Source organism: Thermobia domestica, chromosome 13 (assembly GCF_964235325.1).
Source record: "Thermobia domestica chromosome 13, izTheDome1.hap1.1, whole genome shotgun sequence".
NCBI classification, from domain to species: domain Eukaryota; kingdom Metazoa; phylum Arthropoda; class Insecta; order Zygentoma; family Lepismatidae; genus Thermobia; species Thermobia domestica.
This window is the reverse complement of record NC_137466.1, coordinates 33836033-33854474: the sequence shown is the minus strand read 5'-3', so window position 1 is coordinate 33854474 and position 18442 is coordinate 33836033. Positions and strand designations below refer to the sequence as shown.

General features: G+C 35.2%; 1 pseudogene; it reads left to right on the top strand.

Moving 5' to 3' along the window:
- Positions 1-13759: 13759 nt before the first annotated feature.
- On the top strand, positions 13760-14266 carry LOC145667543 (E3 ubiquitin-protein ligase makorin-2 pseudogene; annotated as a pseudogene).
- The last annotated feature ends 4176 nt before the right edge of the window (positions 14267-18442 follow it).

The following is an 18442-nucleotide window of genomic DNA, read 5'->3' as shown; positions in this document are numbered from 1 at the left end:
TCAACATTTCCAAGAATCAAACTCGGGACGATTCCAAGGTATCCATGTTCACTCCTAAAGCGGAACAAAATGCCCCCCTAAAAGGGAACGAGGTGGACCACCCAAATTTTGTAGTAATATATATTAGGGTCCAGTACTATGATACCAAATGTTTACATTTGGCAATTTCTAAAACTTAAGGGGCGGGCCAAGGTACCATTCCCGGGGGTGCACATATGTACTTATGTTTCATAATAGGGAATGGACTCCTATACATGGCCATATAACCATATAAGGTAATAGGATCTCATCCAAGGAAATGAATTAGGTCAAAAACCAAACACGTGGTACAACGTAATGCTTACGTTTATATTTTGGCAATTTTGTACCCCTAAAAGGGAACGAGGTAGACCACCGAAATTTATAGTAATACATACTAGGGTTCTATACTATTATACCAAATGTTTAAATTGGGCAATTTCCAAAATTTAAGGGGTGGGCCAAGGCACTCCTGCCGGGGTGCACAAATGTACCTATGTCTTACAATAGGAAATAAACACCTGTATACACCCATATAACTATATAAGGTAATAGGACCTCATCCAAGGGAATAAAATGAGCCAAAAAAACCAAACATGTGGTTGTACTAAAATTTTTGCAATTTTGTACCCCTAAAAGGGAACGAAGTGGACCACCCAAATTTATAGTAATACATACTATTGTACCAAAATGTTTAAATTGGGCAATTTCCAAAAATTGATGGGGTGGGCCAAGGTACACCGTTTATATTTTGGCAATTTTGTACCCCTAAAAAAGAACAAGGTGGACCACCCAAATTTATAGTAATACATACTATTGTACCAAAATGTTTAAATTGGGCAATTTCCAAAATTGATGGGGTGGGCCAAGGTACACCTCCCAAAAATTTAAAGGGGTGCACCAATATACCCATGTCTTATAAAAGGTAATGAACCCCTGTATATGCACACATAACCATATAGGGTAATAATACCTCATCAAAGGGGATAAATTAGGTCAAAAAACCCCCGAAATTTGACTTTTTTGGCAATTTTTTACTCATGAAAGGGAACGACATAGACCCCCAATACTAATAGAGGTACATACTGTGGTCCTAGGCTACCATACCAAATTTTTAGATTTGGCAATTTCCAAAATTTAAGGGGGTGGTCCTATGTACCCCTGCCAAAATCTAGAGGGGTGGTCCTAAGTACCCCTAGGTCATTGACACGGGCCAGGGACCATGGGTCCTGGGGGGTGGTCCTATGTACCCCTGCCAAATTTTAGGGGGTGGTCCTATGTACCCCTAGGTCATTGACCCCGGGCCAGGGACCATGGGTCCTGAGGCAGGGACCCAGGGGCCAAAAAGTTAGGCCAAGTCGCCCCATTACTACTTATACACTGGATAAAAGGGCTTCAATCCTGCTTTACACATGATAAAGCGGCAAACTATGGTTTAAACTTTCCCTTGATCATATCCTGGATCCGCCAGTATATATATATATATATATATATATATATATATATATATATATATATATATATATATATATATATATATATATATATATATATATATATATATATATATATATATTTGTATACCTTTCGAGTCGTCGTCTGGAGACATAAATTGCACTATGTAGCAACGTCGCAAATAAAGAACCATAGATTTAGATGTATCAATCTATCAAATAGTTATATCTATTCTTTTCCAGATGGCAACTAAAGTCGATATTGATTGATACTGGCATCACTTATTAGTGAAGCAATCGATTTAACGCTTTGTTGTATTCGTAGAGTAATGCTAATGGCTTCAAGTTATTCTGCGACGTTGCCACATAGCAAAATTTTCATTCCCCATAGAGCCTGAAGGAGGCCCCGGAGGGCATTTCATCATACAACATTTTCGCTTTATTGTGACCTGCAGAAGAGTGCTCTGTGGTCCGTAGGCACCATTTTTAGAACACCCATAGTTTATATTATAATAATCTTAAGTGTTCTTGGAAGAAGATAAACCTTTCTAGCCTAATGGTTACTATTGGTTAAAGAGCTCGCCTTTGGTTAAAATATTTAATCTGACATTGTAAATTAAAATACAATTTATATAGAAGTGAAATAAGTATGAAGCATATATATATATATATATATATATATATATATATATATATATATATATATATATATATATATATATATATATATATATATATATTCAAAATTCGAAATTCTAGTTATGAAGTATCTATATACGATTTCTGAATTCGGAATTGAGTTGAGTTAAGTTGATTTTGGGTTTTACGTCCCGTTCAGCAATAACAGAAGGTAAGCACTAAAACGCTTGATTGACAAACCAGAGTAAGAACTGAAAAATAAAACAATATTGAATAGGTCTACAACAAGGGTGGCTAACCTTTCTTAAGTTTGAGCGCTACTTTTCATTTCTGAAATCACTAGCGATCTACTGATTAAAATATAGACTAATAATGAGGACGTAATGGACAGTAAAAAAAAATAATAAAAAAATTACGATTCATAAAATTAAGATTATTTAAATATTTAAAAAACTAATTAATTCATTTTGATTTTCTCAGAAACGTTCATTTGTTATCAGAAACTAGCAATCAGTCCATCGAGATTGGTATGCTTGATTGATACAAACAGTAAGACAGACCAACGTGGGCTACCTCTCACAATTACTTGTAGACTAGTAGACCATGGTTGATGTGTCCATCTCTGGTCCCCAATAAATTTATGTGGAAGAATTATTGCAAATACTGTATTTAATTTTAGGTTTATAATGACTTGTTTCGAAGATATGGACAAAGGTTTCAATCAAGGACGTGCCGCTTCTGATGTATGCGGTCTAGGTTTCAATTCTCGGTGCTAGTCGGTTTTATCTCATTTTAAACTATGGATCTACCTTTGCTTTAGCCGAGGTTAAATTTCATAAATCAAAGCAAACCAAATCGAACGGCTAATTTGTTGTAGTTTTCGTAGTTTGGAAAACTATTCGCATTTCATGAACAGAAAATGGGGAAAAGATATTTCTTTCCTTTTTGTCAACAGAACAGATCACAGGACGACAGGTATAAGCAAATTCTTAGCAAAACCTGTTTTTTTCCGCTTTCCTTCCAAGAAGCTGGCAGCAAAGAAGGGTTGGAAGCGGTGACCTATTCATTCCTTTGTTTCTCTACGGGGGGCTATACCTGGCTTGCATGCGATAAGTTGAACATGTCGAACTTATCGCATCGTATCATATGCAGGAGAGATATCATGAGATAAACTAATTTAGATGTGATGATTTCTGATATTTATCTCTACCCTTGATGATTTATCATAACGTCTAAACGGCCTCTAAGAGAACGTTTCTGAGAAAATAAAAATGAATTAATTAGGTTTTTAAAAAAATATTTAATCTTAATTTTATTGTTCGTATTTACTTCTTCTTTACTGTCCATCACGTCCTCATTATTAATCTATATTTTGATTAGTAGATCACTAGAGAATTCGGAAATGAGAAGTAGCCCTCAAATCTTAGAAAGCCTAGCCACCCCTGTTGTAAACCTATTCAATATTGTTTTATTTTCGGTTCTTACTCTGGTTTGTCAATCAAGCGCTTTAGTGCTTATCTCATGTTATTATAATCAATTTCGAATTCCAAAATTGTATATAGATACTTCATAATTAAAATTTCGAATTTTGAATTTATGTATAGTTATTTCATACTTACTTTACCTCTATATAAATTGTATTTTATTTTAAATATCGTATTAAAATATTTGAACCAAAAGTCACCGCGTTAACCATTATGTTAGTCGGGTTAATCTTTTCCCTAGAACTTCTAAGATTATATGTAATAACATTATATAATATACTGTTCCATAATTCATGCAATTTCATGTCATAATATATATATATATAATATATATATATATATATATATATATATATATATAGAGAGAGAGAGAGAGAGAGAGAGAGAGAGAGAGAGATAGAATGATTAAATGAGCGCATACAGTAAATTAGAAATTTTATAATGTAAAATTCAATTAAATAACAATGTACTTGTAATTATAAACCATCATTATATCCACCTCCCATTTCGTCCTCTGTCAAGATGTCCACTGGCCACTTCCTCCATTAGTTTGGGCTGAAATATTTCCTGCTCTTTTGACCACTCTCAATAATATGTTCTTCTGTTATTTTCTGTGTAAATGATAAGAAGTGACCTAGAAGAGGCCCTGATACCGTATGCTATGGTCAAATTAAGAAGCACTGAGGAATGATTTGAAAGAGGGTTGTCCAAGATGGAATGTTCTGGAGAAATGTTGAAAGATCTTTATCAAACATTGGATTGACAACGGTTGTAAATAATAATTATCATGATTTTATATAATATTTTTGATTCCCCAGATAATACAGATAATTCAAATTAAACAGAGTTCTTAGATTGATTTTCCATCTAGTATAAAATAACTTATAAATAAAAATTTATTGCCATTGCTTATAGCCTACCCAATTTGCAAATATATTACAGTGCAGTGTCTTCTAAACGACCCCCCCCCCAAGTTGTAGAATTCCTCTAAAGATTTTTGAAAATACCTGCAACAAAAGTTAAAAAGTCATGAATATCCCCTAGAGTGTTAGATTCTCCTCAAAATTAAAAGAATTAGACAAAACACTGCTGGTGGTTATTTTACAACTTTATCTCACAATGCTTGACGAGCTTTACATAGTTCATAGTTCATAGCAATGAATAGTCATAGTTCATTTCTATGCTAAAAGTTAATGTTCTAATTTGCAGTTATTCATTGAGAAACTAATACTGCAAAATTCTAAACTTCGGAAATGAAAAATCAAGTAAAATGTTTTGTTTTAAATAGATTATATCTATATCTATCTACATTATAACTCACAGCATTATTAATCTAATTAATGCGCTTATCGTAGCTCCAGTATTCGGTTGCAGGGGCGTAAATAAGGGGTTCGCGGACCCCGCATTGTGGGGGGCCCACACCATCAGGGAGCTCAAAATTGTGAAGTGGGACGTAGAGAAGGGGTCCCACTCCACGCTGTCTACGGGAGAGCCCAAGCTTTCAGACGCCACTGTTCAGTTGTGCCATTTGTTTGTATGGCTGGAGAAATCAAATTTATGTCAAGATAAATTTGACTTCCAGTTCTGGTTTTGGTGAGTCGCTTGAGTAATCAATCACATTGAAATTAAGATCAATGTACTAAATACTATGAGGTCAATTCGGAAAAGGACTGCCGTTTGACATCAATGGCACACACTCGCAGATACAAAATGTTTATTATACACATGGGAAAAATATCACATTACATTACTTTTCATTTTCAACATATTCACCATTCAAATTGAGGCACTTGTCATAACGTTTTATAAGGTTTGAATTCCTTCTTTAAAAAAAAAAAAAAAAAAAAAAAAGTGACAACGTTCTTTCACAGCGTGAAGCTTAGGGTTATTGCCATATATATAGTATGATTTGTGTCTTATTCCGTAGCTCATTGGGTCCGTGCAAATTCCCATTCCCGCGACCAGTGTTCGAGTTTTCGTTTTACTACTTTTTTTATTTTTATTTTTTCATCGATCAGATAGGACTCCAGTAAAGAGGAAAATATTGTTACAGTTAAAGGTGTGATTCGATATTCTGCTAGTATTTATTTATATATTTATTGTCAAGCGAACAAAATGAAGTAGAATTTTACAAGCGTAAAACTGTTCTAGATTTTACTATTAATAAGTTTACAGCTCAAAAATAAATTGAATGCTCTTCAATTATAGTCCATAATTAGCTATGGTCAAGAAGATGGATTTAAGTTGTTTTGTGTGTGGTCCGCACATTGGCATCCATCATCTTTAATTCTGGAACTAAATATAACTAATTTTATTTTTCGTTTAGAAATAAAATAGTCACCTTTAGCTCTGAACGAAACAGAGAGCATAGTGCAAAAGGTCACTATGGCATTACATTTCGTTATGTAAAGAAATGAAAAAAAAGTAAATTTATACTTGAAAATGTCGAAGATAATTAGACAAATATTATGAACAATTCTATAATGGAATTAAGCAATAATTTATAATAAAATAAAACTGCAATGAAATGCAGGTGATATGAAGTTAACAAAAATGTTTGCCCCTATATGCTGAAATACAAGTTTCTTGATCAGATAGGGAAACTTTGTCTTGAAATATACACCATGAATTTGATTCTCGATAGAATCTGAAATATGTTAAGATCATGGGATTATTTATCGTAGGATCATAGTTTATACTTCATTTTCTTCAGCACAGTGGCGGATCGAAGGAGGCAGGGTGCGAATTACCAAGGGGGGGTGAGGGGGATTTTCCCCCTCAATCACATTTTGTTTCCCCCCCCCCCCAAGGAAGTCAGCTGAAGTATCCCCACCGGGGATGCTCGCTTTCCCCCTCAAACTATGCTTAGTATAACTCCAAATTTCACTGATTTTTGTTATTTCTTGTAAATTTAATCTTCTAGCTGTATTTCGAAATGATCGATGTAAACTGTTCAGTTTTGGTCATTTCTACTTACCACCTAATTACCCACTATTTTCAATGTTGTTTAGTTGAACTATATTATTATGACTACGGTTGTTAGTTGCAACTGTACCTTCGTACTCTTCAGTTCGTCATCGTTTGTGAATTTGAATGTACTAATTGCGTATAACAAAGCCACATATAGATTTATAAATGTTCTTAACGGTTGGCCAAGAAGAAGTAAACAAATAGCTTCTACCATACTTGGCGAAGTTCGGATATGTCATATTCATCCTCTATATTTGTATCGATTATCATCTTATTTTAATTTTTGTTATTATAACATGTTATTTCATTTTCCAGTGTACTCTTTGTTAGCACATGGTCTTCATTCCCTAGTAGGTTGTGTGTATGCAACTCAAAAATTGCATTTAATTTGTGATAATTAGCATAATAATCACTGCTTTTACAGTTTACGGAAATGAACTTTTGAAACTGTACTCAAAATCTGAGATATAAGTATTCTCTCGTAAGTATATGTTAACGTACACGCTGGGGGATACGCTCCTAGTGAGCAGACATGTTAATGATGGTGATTTTTAGGTGAATAAGCGAATAATTCAAGATTTGTTTCAGCATTTGTTAATACGACTGGTTCTCCGTGTCATTGTCCGTGTCTGTATAAGCATTTCAACTGGAGCGGTTTTTTTTTTTTTTTTTTAAAGTTAACCCTTCATTTTTCCATCTTTTCGCTGTACATTTTGCTGTCCACGCTAATAATGTTATCTGAAAAACTTCAATGTTTTACTTTATTTGAGTAACGTAGCCCATAGTGAATCAACTCATCTTCAACCTAACAGTAAAGTAATTTTTAAGTGTTGACTTTCTGTGCCCATCATGGAATCGATATTTGGAGAAAAAAAAAGGCGTGATGAGCACAGCTTTAGCTGGAAGTAGAAGCACAAGCTCGAAATTTGAATTAAGAGATTTTAAATATTTGGCCTTCGATTTGACCTTAATGTGAGAAATCGGAACCAGTAACAATCCATTTATTTGATAGGCTAATATCTAGATTTTCTTTTTTTTTTTTTTTTAAATGTCCGGTTTAACTGATAATTTTAGTGGTTTTCACAAGACTGAAGTAGGTTTCTTTTCGCAACCTGTATGTATTAATGCAAAGTGGAAGCTTTCAATATGAGTGGAAAAATTAACATATGCTTGTGATCATGGCTATCGCTCGAGCCGAATTATTAACTAAATAAACCTTAGAGAGCTACGGGGACAAGAGTGAGTACAACATTAAAACACGTTCAGAAAGGTTTAGTGGAGTATGTGTATGTCAGACAATATATATGTGCATAGTTATTGTCGGTAGATTTATTAAATTAATAAATCTCTTATTTATTACAAATGTCACACACACACACACACACACACACACATATATATATATATATATATATATATATGTAGGGCATTTATTGTCTCATTTTGAAATTTGAACCTTCAGACTATGTCCTTTGGCCTAATTTTATCTCCCCTCAATATAGATTATTTAATTCGCACACTGGAAGGAGGGGCTATAGGGGCTCTAGCCCAGCCTTGACGCTCAGGTATACACTGGATAAAATGGGGTTCAATTCTGATTTACACTGGATAAAGCTACAAACTACGATTTAGTCCCTTTCTTTATCATATCCTGGATCCGCCACTGATAGAGCATCCTTTTCAACAGTACCACTCATTTGTCCGTATTATACACCAGAAACTGTAAAAAATCGAGGAAAACCGGGAGATTTTTCGATTTTTTCAAAATTATTGCGTCCTTCTGGCCCGGGCTTGGGTTCAGGTAGGGATATGTTTTTTTTTTCTTTTTTTTAAACGTAGTTTTGTAGACAATACGTGTGCAATATTTCAATCCTGTATCTTGAAAATTAAGGTCGGGAAAAATTTTTGCAATATATATAATATACTGTTCCATAATTCATGCAATTTTCTACAGCACTGGGAGAATATGAAGTTTTCACACTATTAATGTAAAATTTGGCACTCTTATTGAGAAATATCTTAATTTTTTTGAATTTGTAAAGGAAATAAGAGAAAATTTCTGTTTAGCCCCCCTTTTGGGGGTGTAAACACAAAAGTTCATTTTCCTTATGGGAGATTCAATGTTAAATTTTGGAAGCAGTTTTCTCCAATAATTATTCGTAAAGATTTTGGGGCAAATGAATTGTATTTGTTACAAAATGCAAAAACACTCATTAACAAAGCTAATAAAGCTGTCTCAAACATTATTTTGGGAAGGCCCCCCTTTTGGGGGCAAGGGGCGTAAAAAGGTGGTAGGTGATGTGTTACCAAAATCCCAAAATTTATTTTCGGTGTGCCAGTAAGCGTCAGGTTAATCACGAATGACACATAATTAATGCTCCAATGCTCCTTGCATGTGCCAGGGACTTATATGGGGCTATAGCCCCCTCTCAAAAATATAAAAAAAAACTCCATAAATATCCTTAGTAGGGACATACGACAAGAAGGTATTTTTTGTTAATTGATGTGAAATTTGGCGTCACTGTAGCAAAAGAGTATGCGGTTTTCAAATCTGGAATGATATTTTGGTAACGCACCATCTTAGGGGGGCAGAGGGGGCGAAGCATACTTTGGTGTATCTTTATAAAAATTTCAAATTTTATTTTGGAAATTTCAGGAAGCGTTAGATTAATCATAAATGATACAAAATTAATATTCCGATGCTTTTTGCATGTACCAGTGACTGATATTGGGCTACAGCCACCCTTTCAAAATTCATGTAATTTACGATAAATATTCTTTGCAGGGACGTACGGGAAGAAGGTAAATATGCTTTACAATTAATGTGGAATTTGTCATTATTGTAGAAGAATGTTTTGATTTTTTTAAAATCTTGAATCTAGTGTAAATGAATATCGTCTGTCAGTGTACCAGATTGAGGATATAACTTTGTTGTTTTGTCATCACCGGAATATAATCAAAGATTTTTGCGTTTTTATAAAACAAATTGGACTCTTTTTATAGCATAAAATCACACATACAAGTTACCTGTATATTTTCTGCCCACTTCAGCAAACCAATTCGAACACAAAATGACAATGGAAAATGCCGCGGGTATCACGAACGAAAAAATCTTAATGAGAAGTAATATTTTAAAAGTTAAAAGTGTAATAGGTGACCTTTAAGTTTCAATAATGTTTTCTTTATTCATAATATATATATATATATATATATATATATATATATATATATATATATATATATATATATATATATATATATATATATATATATATATATTTTCCCTACTTCTTCCACAATAACTGTATGATCCCGCTTTCCACGCAGTAGCTTACTCGTATACTGCACTTGTAAGCACGTCAGGAAATCGTATACTACGGACACATGGTTCTTATAACCGTGTTTCTCTTTTCAATTTTTGGCTTTATCATTTCAAGTAATTCTTCAAATAATTTATGCGGCATTCTAAAATAGTTCGTGTACATTATACTGTCTAAAGTCCTGATTACCTGTACGAGGTTAGCATGAATCCCATGTCCGTATCGTCTTCTAATCCAATCTTTTACCCAGACTTTTCGATTTCTTTTCTTTTTTAAACATAAATACAATGATACCATTGCCACAGATGTGATAAAACTAAAAGTTGCAGCATCCCTGTCTTCCATTCCAAGGTCTTTATCTCACTACGGCGGGAACAAATTAGCGAGAAACAGGAATTGCCCTTTTCTGACTGACACGGTGCTCACACATACACACACACACACACACACACACACACTTACAAACAGCGTGGTCATCTTTTGTTTGTCTAGGAGACACTCAAAGTTTCTGAAGTAGTTCGCATAATCTCCGAAAGATGTCAGGCCCTATTGACCATGTGCTAGAGATATCTACGGAAAATATCGCTGTGTGTAAATAGAAAATATCTCACCTGCATATGATAAAAAATCTCTACCCTTGATGATTTATCATAACGTCTAAAAAGGGCCTAAGGGTCAGGTAGAGTGGTAGTGGGGGGTAGATAGGGTGGGGGTGAGCGGCGGGGGTGCCGCATTGTGTCTCATACAATACTAAAAGTATTTGCTGCGGAGCTTTGTACACCATGCGCCCTATTACGGGTTAAACAGGTTTCTATCTATTATTTTCATGTAGTCTACACTTGCGAACTTTTAAGAGTGCTTCCTAGCTTCAACTCGGAAGTGAATTGACGCTTTCAACACTTACAATGCCGTACAGTGGACTGATCAATAGAAATAAATGATCAATGGACTGCAACTAAGTGAAACAATAATTTTGAATATGAGTGAGAAATGTTAATTAAAAATCCAATGGATATTAAAAAATGTCAATGTTTAACGAAATAAACGTTTAAGAAAGCGCAAGTTTTAAGGTAAATTTTTGTGATTTTTAGGGTCATTTTACAGGAATTTTAGTGTCATTTTATAGGTCACTTTCTAGAAAATTTTAGGTCAACAACATTCGGGCTCTGTTAATTACTATAACCTATATTTTTAGAAAAAAAAATGATAGAACGATTATTTTTATAAGAAAAGAAAGGGTACACGATGAGGCGCAAAATTAAATATTTAGCCTATATCAATCATTTCTCTGTTAAACAAGTATAGTTCGTTAAGAAAGTCTACAAATATTAGTCGAGGTTGGAAATTTTGGGGAGGTCCGGACCCGGTGGACCCCCCCCCCCCGTGGATACGTCCCTGAGCATTACTAACTAGCCTCAAATTCAATGTGGCGTTTCCCATCATACAGCTTTATGTGGAGAGTTATCAAGAGTATAAAATAATTTGTTTACTAACAAATAAAACAAACATGTATATACTAAAACACTATCCACAGAGGTGGGATTCTATATATTGAGAATGGAACTGCCTTTCAGACGGTATGACTCATGGTCCTATCATGTATGTAAGGCGGGAAAATTACGAAAAACGGGATTTTGGGGGTAAAAAATCCCTTTTTTTTACCCCTTTGCCCCTCTGGTTCCCCCCCTGTTTTAGCACTGACATCGGAACAAAAAATCTGGTAAATACTACTCGGTGGACTGAATGTTTGTGCAAAATTTCAATCTTCTACGTAGAAAAATAAGCCCGCCAAAAATTATTGAACATAGGCTTAGAAAATGAGAACATAAATTTTAGACTTATGACGTCATCACCTCCTATGTCTGGACGCAGGACGGTCTGAAACCATACGTAATGTCTTCTACAAGGCCTCTGGACTTGGAAAACAAAAAAGAAAAAAAAACCGGACGAAAAAGCTCAAATACAAGAGAAATAAAGCAATGTACCATGAAAAACGCGTATGGTACAAAATGTACCATAAGATCCCAAAGGGGTTAAGAGTCTTCATCCCTGCGAAATTAAAATACCGCTAATTTTACAGTAATTATGTGATATCTTCAAATAGATAAAAGATAATTGAAATATGGAACAAGAGCGCCCTAGACAATATTATTTTGCATGAGGTACCGTAACCACAAGTCACCTAGTGGCTTTCCGTTTTCAGCCGTTTAGAAACGCGAAAATAAATGCCGATTCTCAAAAGGGCTCAAAATCGAAAACAGATAAGTGAGTCTTAATAACGGTTTCTCATGTAAAATAATATTGTCTAGGGCGCTCTTGTTCCACATTTCGATTATCTTTTATCTATTTGAAGATATCACATAATTACTGTAAAATTAGCGGTATTTTAATTTCGCCGGGATGAAGACTTAACATTCGTTCCAATTGCTGCACTGTAGAAATCTCGTCTTTGTATGCACGCTGCAACGCAATATAAATTAGAGACCTTGTGACGGATTGTTTTTCGCTTTTTAAAACGAATTAACAGTTATAGATTTTTACAGTTATAGAAGTAAAAGTTATGATATTTAATGTATATATAAGAGTATTAGAAAATATTTCTTTCCTGTTCTTTACTACTACTGCTAATAATATTTTTTTTTCCTTGAAATACTTTGGTCGTTGCGCAACGCTGCAGCACTAACATTGGCCGCCACTTGATGTTTCCATCTACTATAAACATTTATCGATATAAATTAACAATTACGATGTTTCGATTACAAGTGCTGTGTCTTCCTTTTTATCATTTTGAGTGTTGTTTAGCAAACCATTCGGTAACACTGACTTCCATGGAAAAATTGATAATAAGGAAATACTGTATTTTTTACCATTTCCATTTCCAGAAATTCTGCTATTACTTCCACACAAGCTGCAGACTTTCAAAGCTCTTACGAAATTCCAGTTCAGAAGAAACTTACCGTTCGGTTCCTTTCAATAGGAGCCAGTAGGCTTAGTAATAGATTAATTATAATAATTTATGATCTATTTTAATATGTTGCTTCTTCTAAAGCTTCTCCAAAAATCGCAATTTTCATGGTGTCCCCGTAAAATCGGAACGTGTTAGTCTTACCACCTGGGACAAGATCAGAGATGCTGATCGAGAAAGGAAGCGGAGCTGAAAGAAACATCTACTTAGCAGGTATGAAGACAAAGAAGAAAGGTGTCCCAATGAGGTCATACTTAACGGTTTAATTTTGTTCAACAGTATTTTCGTTATTCAAATAATAAAGTATTCGAATTTTAACAATGAACCTGTATTCTTTACAAGCATGGGGCCCCTGTGGTTCTGTGGTAGAGTATTCACCTCTGATGCATTGGGCCCTTGATTCGATCCCAGCTGGACAAATGTGTGCGTCGATTTTCTCGGAGTTCTCCCGTTTCCTCCCACTTTCTTTATTCCACCATTTCCTTCATTTATCATCATCACTGTCTCCTTTAACCTGGACGATATAACCATGGGACGTAAAACTTAAAGATTTCATTTCATTGCATTTCTTTACAAACGTTGTGCTCCTTCGTGAATAAGCGGTTAGCGTACGCGCTTTTGCGTGGGAGACACGGGTTCAATTCCCGGCGGGAGCTCATGTAGTTCGAATTCCACGTTAATCAGTAGGTCCAGGTTTCATATAGCCTCGCTGCTGAACGGGACATTAAACTCATAATCAACTCAACTCTTTACAAACGTTAATATCTGATAATAATTCTGATAACAATAAAAGTAGTCAGCAATTGTTTCCTTAGTTACAAGGAACTTGTAATTTACAAAGTTGAATTAATAAGAAAATTCCAAACGTTCATGTAATACAAGAAAAAATTGGTATTTTCGAATTATATTATGGAGAGAAACGAGAAGTCCAAAGTGTGCGGAATATGTAGAGAAGTAGTGCTGAGGAAGCCAACCAAGCTAGAACGTCGATTCGGTATTCTTACGGATTGCAACCATTGTTTTTGCATTACCTGCATAAGGCGATGGCGGAAAGACCCTCCACGAAGAATAGCGAAATGCTGCCCACACTGCCACGTAAAATCAGCATTCATCATCCCAAGTACACATTGGGTTGAAACACCTGAAGATAAAGTACAGCTACTGCAAGCATTCAAAGCAAAAATGAAGAAACAGCCATGTAAACATTTCAGAATTAAGAAAACTTGCCCATACAAAAATACATGCTATTATCGCCATGCGCGTCGAGATGGAACTGAAGCTGATTTGGGTCAACCGCGCTGGATGATCATGATCGAGATATGGCAACAGCAAGTGGCTCAGATGGCTCAAATGGCTCCGATGTTTCAACAAATGATAATGATGCCACAAATACCACCACAACCAGCAGGATGGTAATGTATTTGCTAATGAGTTGTAATCAATTTGGTGGTTAAATTTCCCACTCTCAGAATAAGTTCCTTATCTATCATCGTGTCTGTTTATACAAGACTGATTACTACTCTCCTAACATTTGTCAAATATTCTATACTTTGTGTGCTACAAATTTGACGATTTTTTCTCTCTAATTTTGTTGCAGTGAATTATTCCACGACAAATTTTCGACTCCTGTGAAAATGCAATTTTAAAATTTAAAATAGTCATGCTTGAAACATTATTTTTGAAGTAATAAGAAAACGTGTATTTTCCATTAGACAATGTATAGTTTTAATTTTATTAATATTTAAGATGTTTCAACTTAATTTCAAAATTGTTCTTAATTTCTGATATGCATTGAGGTTTTGAAAGTGTCATGACGAGGCTTGTTAGGAAAATAAAGATGCAAAGGAAAAATGAGAACACAAGCAATGTAGGTCTATTTGGCACAAAGAAAGTTACACTAAATGCGCTAGTACATGGTTATTTCTTCACATAAGTCACCACTATTCAAACTGTTCGAACGCGGAACAATCTTTTGTATTGCAGAATCATAAAAAAAGAAGAAAGAAACAAAGAAAGAAAGAAATTAGTACCTGCAACTGGAACTACGTTATAACTTTTTTCCTTACCTTATCGATGTCTTCAAAGTGCTTTCCATCAAGATGTTTCTTTAAGTACAGTTATAGATGGCAGTCGCTCAGTGCAAGGTCGGGGCTGTATGACTGATCGGACACTTTCCTTGTGCCTACTAAATCTTGATGCTTTCCGCTGCGCGCTTCACGACTGGCGGGATTCGATTATGTCGCTGCAATTTCTAACGCGTGCTTCTCGCACGAGACTCAAAGCAGTATCTCCAATCCTCGTCGTCTGCATCAAGATTAGTATCAATGTTTGCAACTTAGGTATATATTTTGTCACTAACGTGTAAATGTGTCTCTAGCTTCGCGTATCTTTGCGTATCTTCGCTTTCCTGACAAGCCTCATAGTTATACAGGGTATTTCAAGTAGAAATGGTAAGTGTTTCGGCAGCTGTCAGTGTCAATTTGTCGGAAATAAAAAGAAAATAAATAAATGAAATAAAATTTTAAAAAGATATAGTTCCCATAATGTATGTGTATGACTGGTTTCGCATCAAAGTTTAATAAAGCTAACAGAGGTGTTTGGAAACTGTACATGTTAACATGAAATATTTTTCTATGCCAACAAGAGATAAAGCTGAAACAAATTTCTATTGGAATAATACTGAAATAAAATGCTACCGAAATAATTTACGTTCGCTTGTTTTATATGAACTACGGCAAACAGTAATTTGCTATTCTAGATGCTATTTCTGGCTTACATTTACTAGCTGCCTAAGACTTTAAATTGTTTTTTTTTTTTTTTTGAACGATCTATCTACCTATTGTGAGTTCGAATTCCACGTAGGTGGCATTGAAGTACTGTATTTTTCCTTTACCAATCATTTCTTACAGCTTGACTTCTATCTAAAGGGAAGGACTTTCCAAAATAAACTCAATACGTAAATAAATTAAATGAACTTTGGCTTAAAATTCTTTGGTGACAGCTTTCCCCATTTTTTATTTCAATTCACCGCTTTAAATGAGCTTACTCTAGGTCGGTCGCTCCTTTTTTCTTTTGTTTCAGATCCAGTTTATTCACTCAGATGTTCCTCCATGTCTTAGGCCTGCTTTTTCTAGATTTCCGTTGTGAATACATTTTCTTCCCACGTAATCAAGGTTGCAACAAACCAGGAAATAGCAGGGAATTTGAAAAATCAGGGTGTTAGTTACGAGAGTTATGATTGTACGAGAGTTACTAGAACAAACAGACGAACAGACTAATAGACGGACACACAAATATCGATCGAGTAGAATGGTAGAAACTTCGCTCACGCTCGCTTCAATAAAGTAAAAAATGCTAATGCATATGACTTCGGTAAACAAGATCTTGGGCTCAGTGCACGGCTGTTGGTTGGTTGGAATTGAATACAGCGTTCGTTTCAACACCGAGGCTGTAAGAGATGTGGATCTAGAGCTTGACGTGGAATCCGAACCACGCGAGCTTCTTTAGGGGAATCGAACCCGTCTATCGCACGTTAGATAACAATATAGCCACGAGGAAGCACAATTCCCGGATGAGAACATCGATCTCACTACACAGTTTTGGATCCTACTTTAAATTATAAGTACTATGCTAATAGCATCACCGCTGAAAGAGGACTTAAATGGAAATCAACCGATCAAAACCGATCAATCAATAAATTTGAAGGGTGAATAAGAGCCCAATATTTTCGCTAACACTGCACAACGCCAGCCACATGGCGCAAATATTGCTGGAATTCTATCGTCACATGAAACAGGAAACTGAAATTTCAGTATTCCCTTTTCTGACATCTCTGTGAACAGTCTAGATATCAGCCCAAAGGACTATTGTGTTTTCGGACTTCTCAGGCGGTGTCTGTCCCGTCATCGAGTCAGCACCGTGTCTTGCCTGTGGAAAGCCTGTATGGAGGAGTGGGATGGTCAATCTGTAATGCAGTCTCCTGGAATGGAAAAATGAAATGAAATCTTTAAGTTTTACGTCCCACGGTTATGACGGTTAGGCTAAAGGAGACAGTGATGATGAGAGATGAGTGAAATGGTGGAATGAAGAAAGTGAGAGGAAACGGGAGAATCCCGAGAAAACCCACGAGCCGATGTTTGTCCACCACAAAATCCACACGGCGCGAGCTGGGATCGAACAAGGGACCCCAAACACTGGAGGTGAACACTCTACCACTGAGCCATCGCGCCCCCTCTCCTAGAATGGAAACTCCGATGTCGAGCAATAGTCAATAGAGATGGCCTTCAGATGGAATACAACAAGTGCTGGATACACGGCATTTCCTAGGTAAGTGGCATATTGAAAGTCGGCTCAGTATAAGTAAATCAGCCTCTATATTTTGTTTTTAAGGTTCAATTACAGTGTTTCAAATATATTTAGATATAATTTCATTTCTTGATCGACTTCGTCATCGAATTACTATGTTTTTTTTTAACGACATGGTATGTGTTGTGGCTTGAAGATAGTAGTTTATTGGATACTATAATTGGTTTGAAGTTGTAAGAAATATTCTAAAATTCAGAATAACTCGGACGTATCAGACTAGTATGGTGTTAGATGGAAGTTTTGCGGAGGAGTATCTCGGCACTCATCTAATCAGAATTTTACGACCATAATTCTTAAAGAGCCTATATTTTATTGTAGTTGTCTACAACGATATTCATTTTATTAACTAGGTTATTTTCGATTAATGTGTGCTGCAAATAGACACGTGGTGGATACACAATATGTTTCGTTGTTTTTTATATATATATATATATATATATATATATATATATATATATATATATATATATATATATATATATATATATATATATATATATATAGGGTAAGTTTGGGTGAATCCGGACAGTTCTGATGATGCTTTCTTTTACTATTGCCCCGCTAAACGAAAATATCCAATACTTCGTCATATTATTTAGTGATATGTTGGTATGCGTGCACAACTGAAATAGTTTTCCTGGAATGGCTTGTTAAGAAAAAAAAATTCTGAAAGTTGACAAAATCTTTGATTTGGAAATTTGGAAGAGTGAATCCGGACAGTAGGTAGGCGATCCCGGACACTGAACTTTGAAGGGATATATATATACATGATTTGTATATTTTTGCTTACTATCTAGCTACGCTAACATTCTAACATGATAAGTACAGAATATAAATACAAATACATTATAAACACATACAAATTACTAACATAGCAATTTCTATACGAATTACTGTTGAAACTGTAAGCTAAATGCACAGTAGTGTGTAACTACCACTATAGTGTTTAATCATTAAACATAGTAATCACATTTGTTTCCATTAGAACTACATTGTACTACAAGTTTTTGCTAGTAACAACTAAAAATGAAATGAAATCTTTGAGTTTTACGTCCGGTTAGGCTAAAGTAGACGGTGATGATGAATAATGAATGAAATGGTGGAATGAACAAAGTGGGAGGAAACGGGAAAACCCACGCACACGGTGTTTGTCCACCACAAAGTTCTCTTGGCGGGGGCTGGGATCGAACCCGGGACCCCAAGCACCAGAGGTGAACGCTTAGTAAC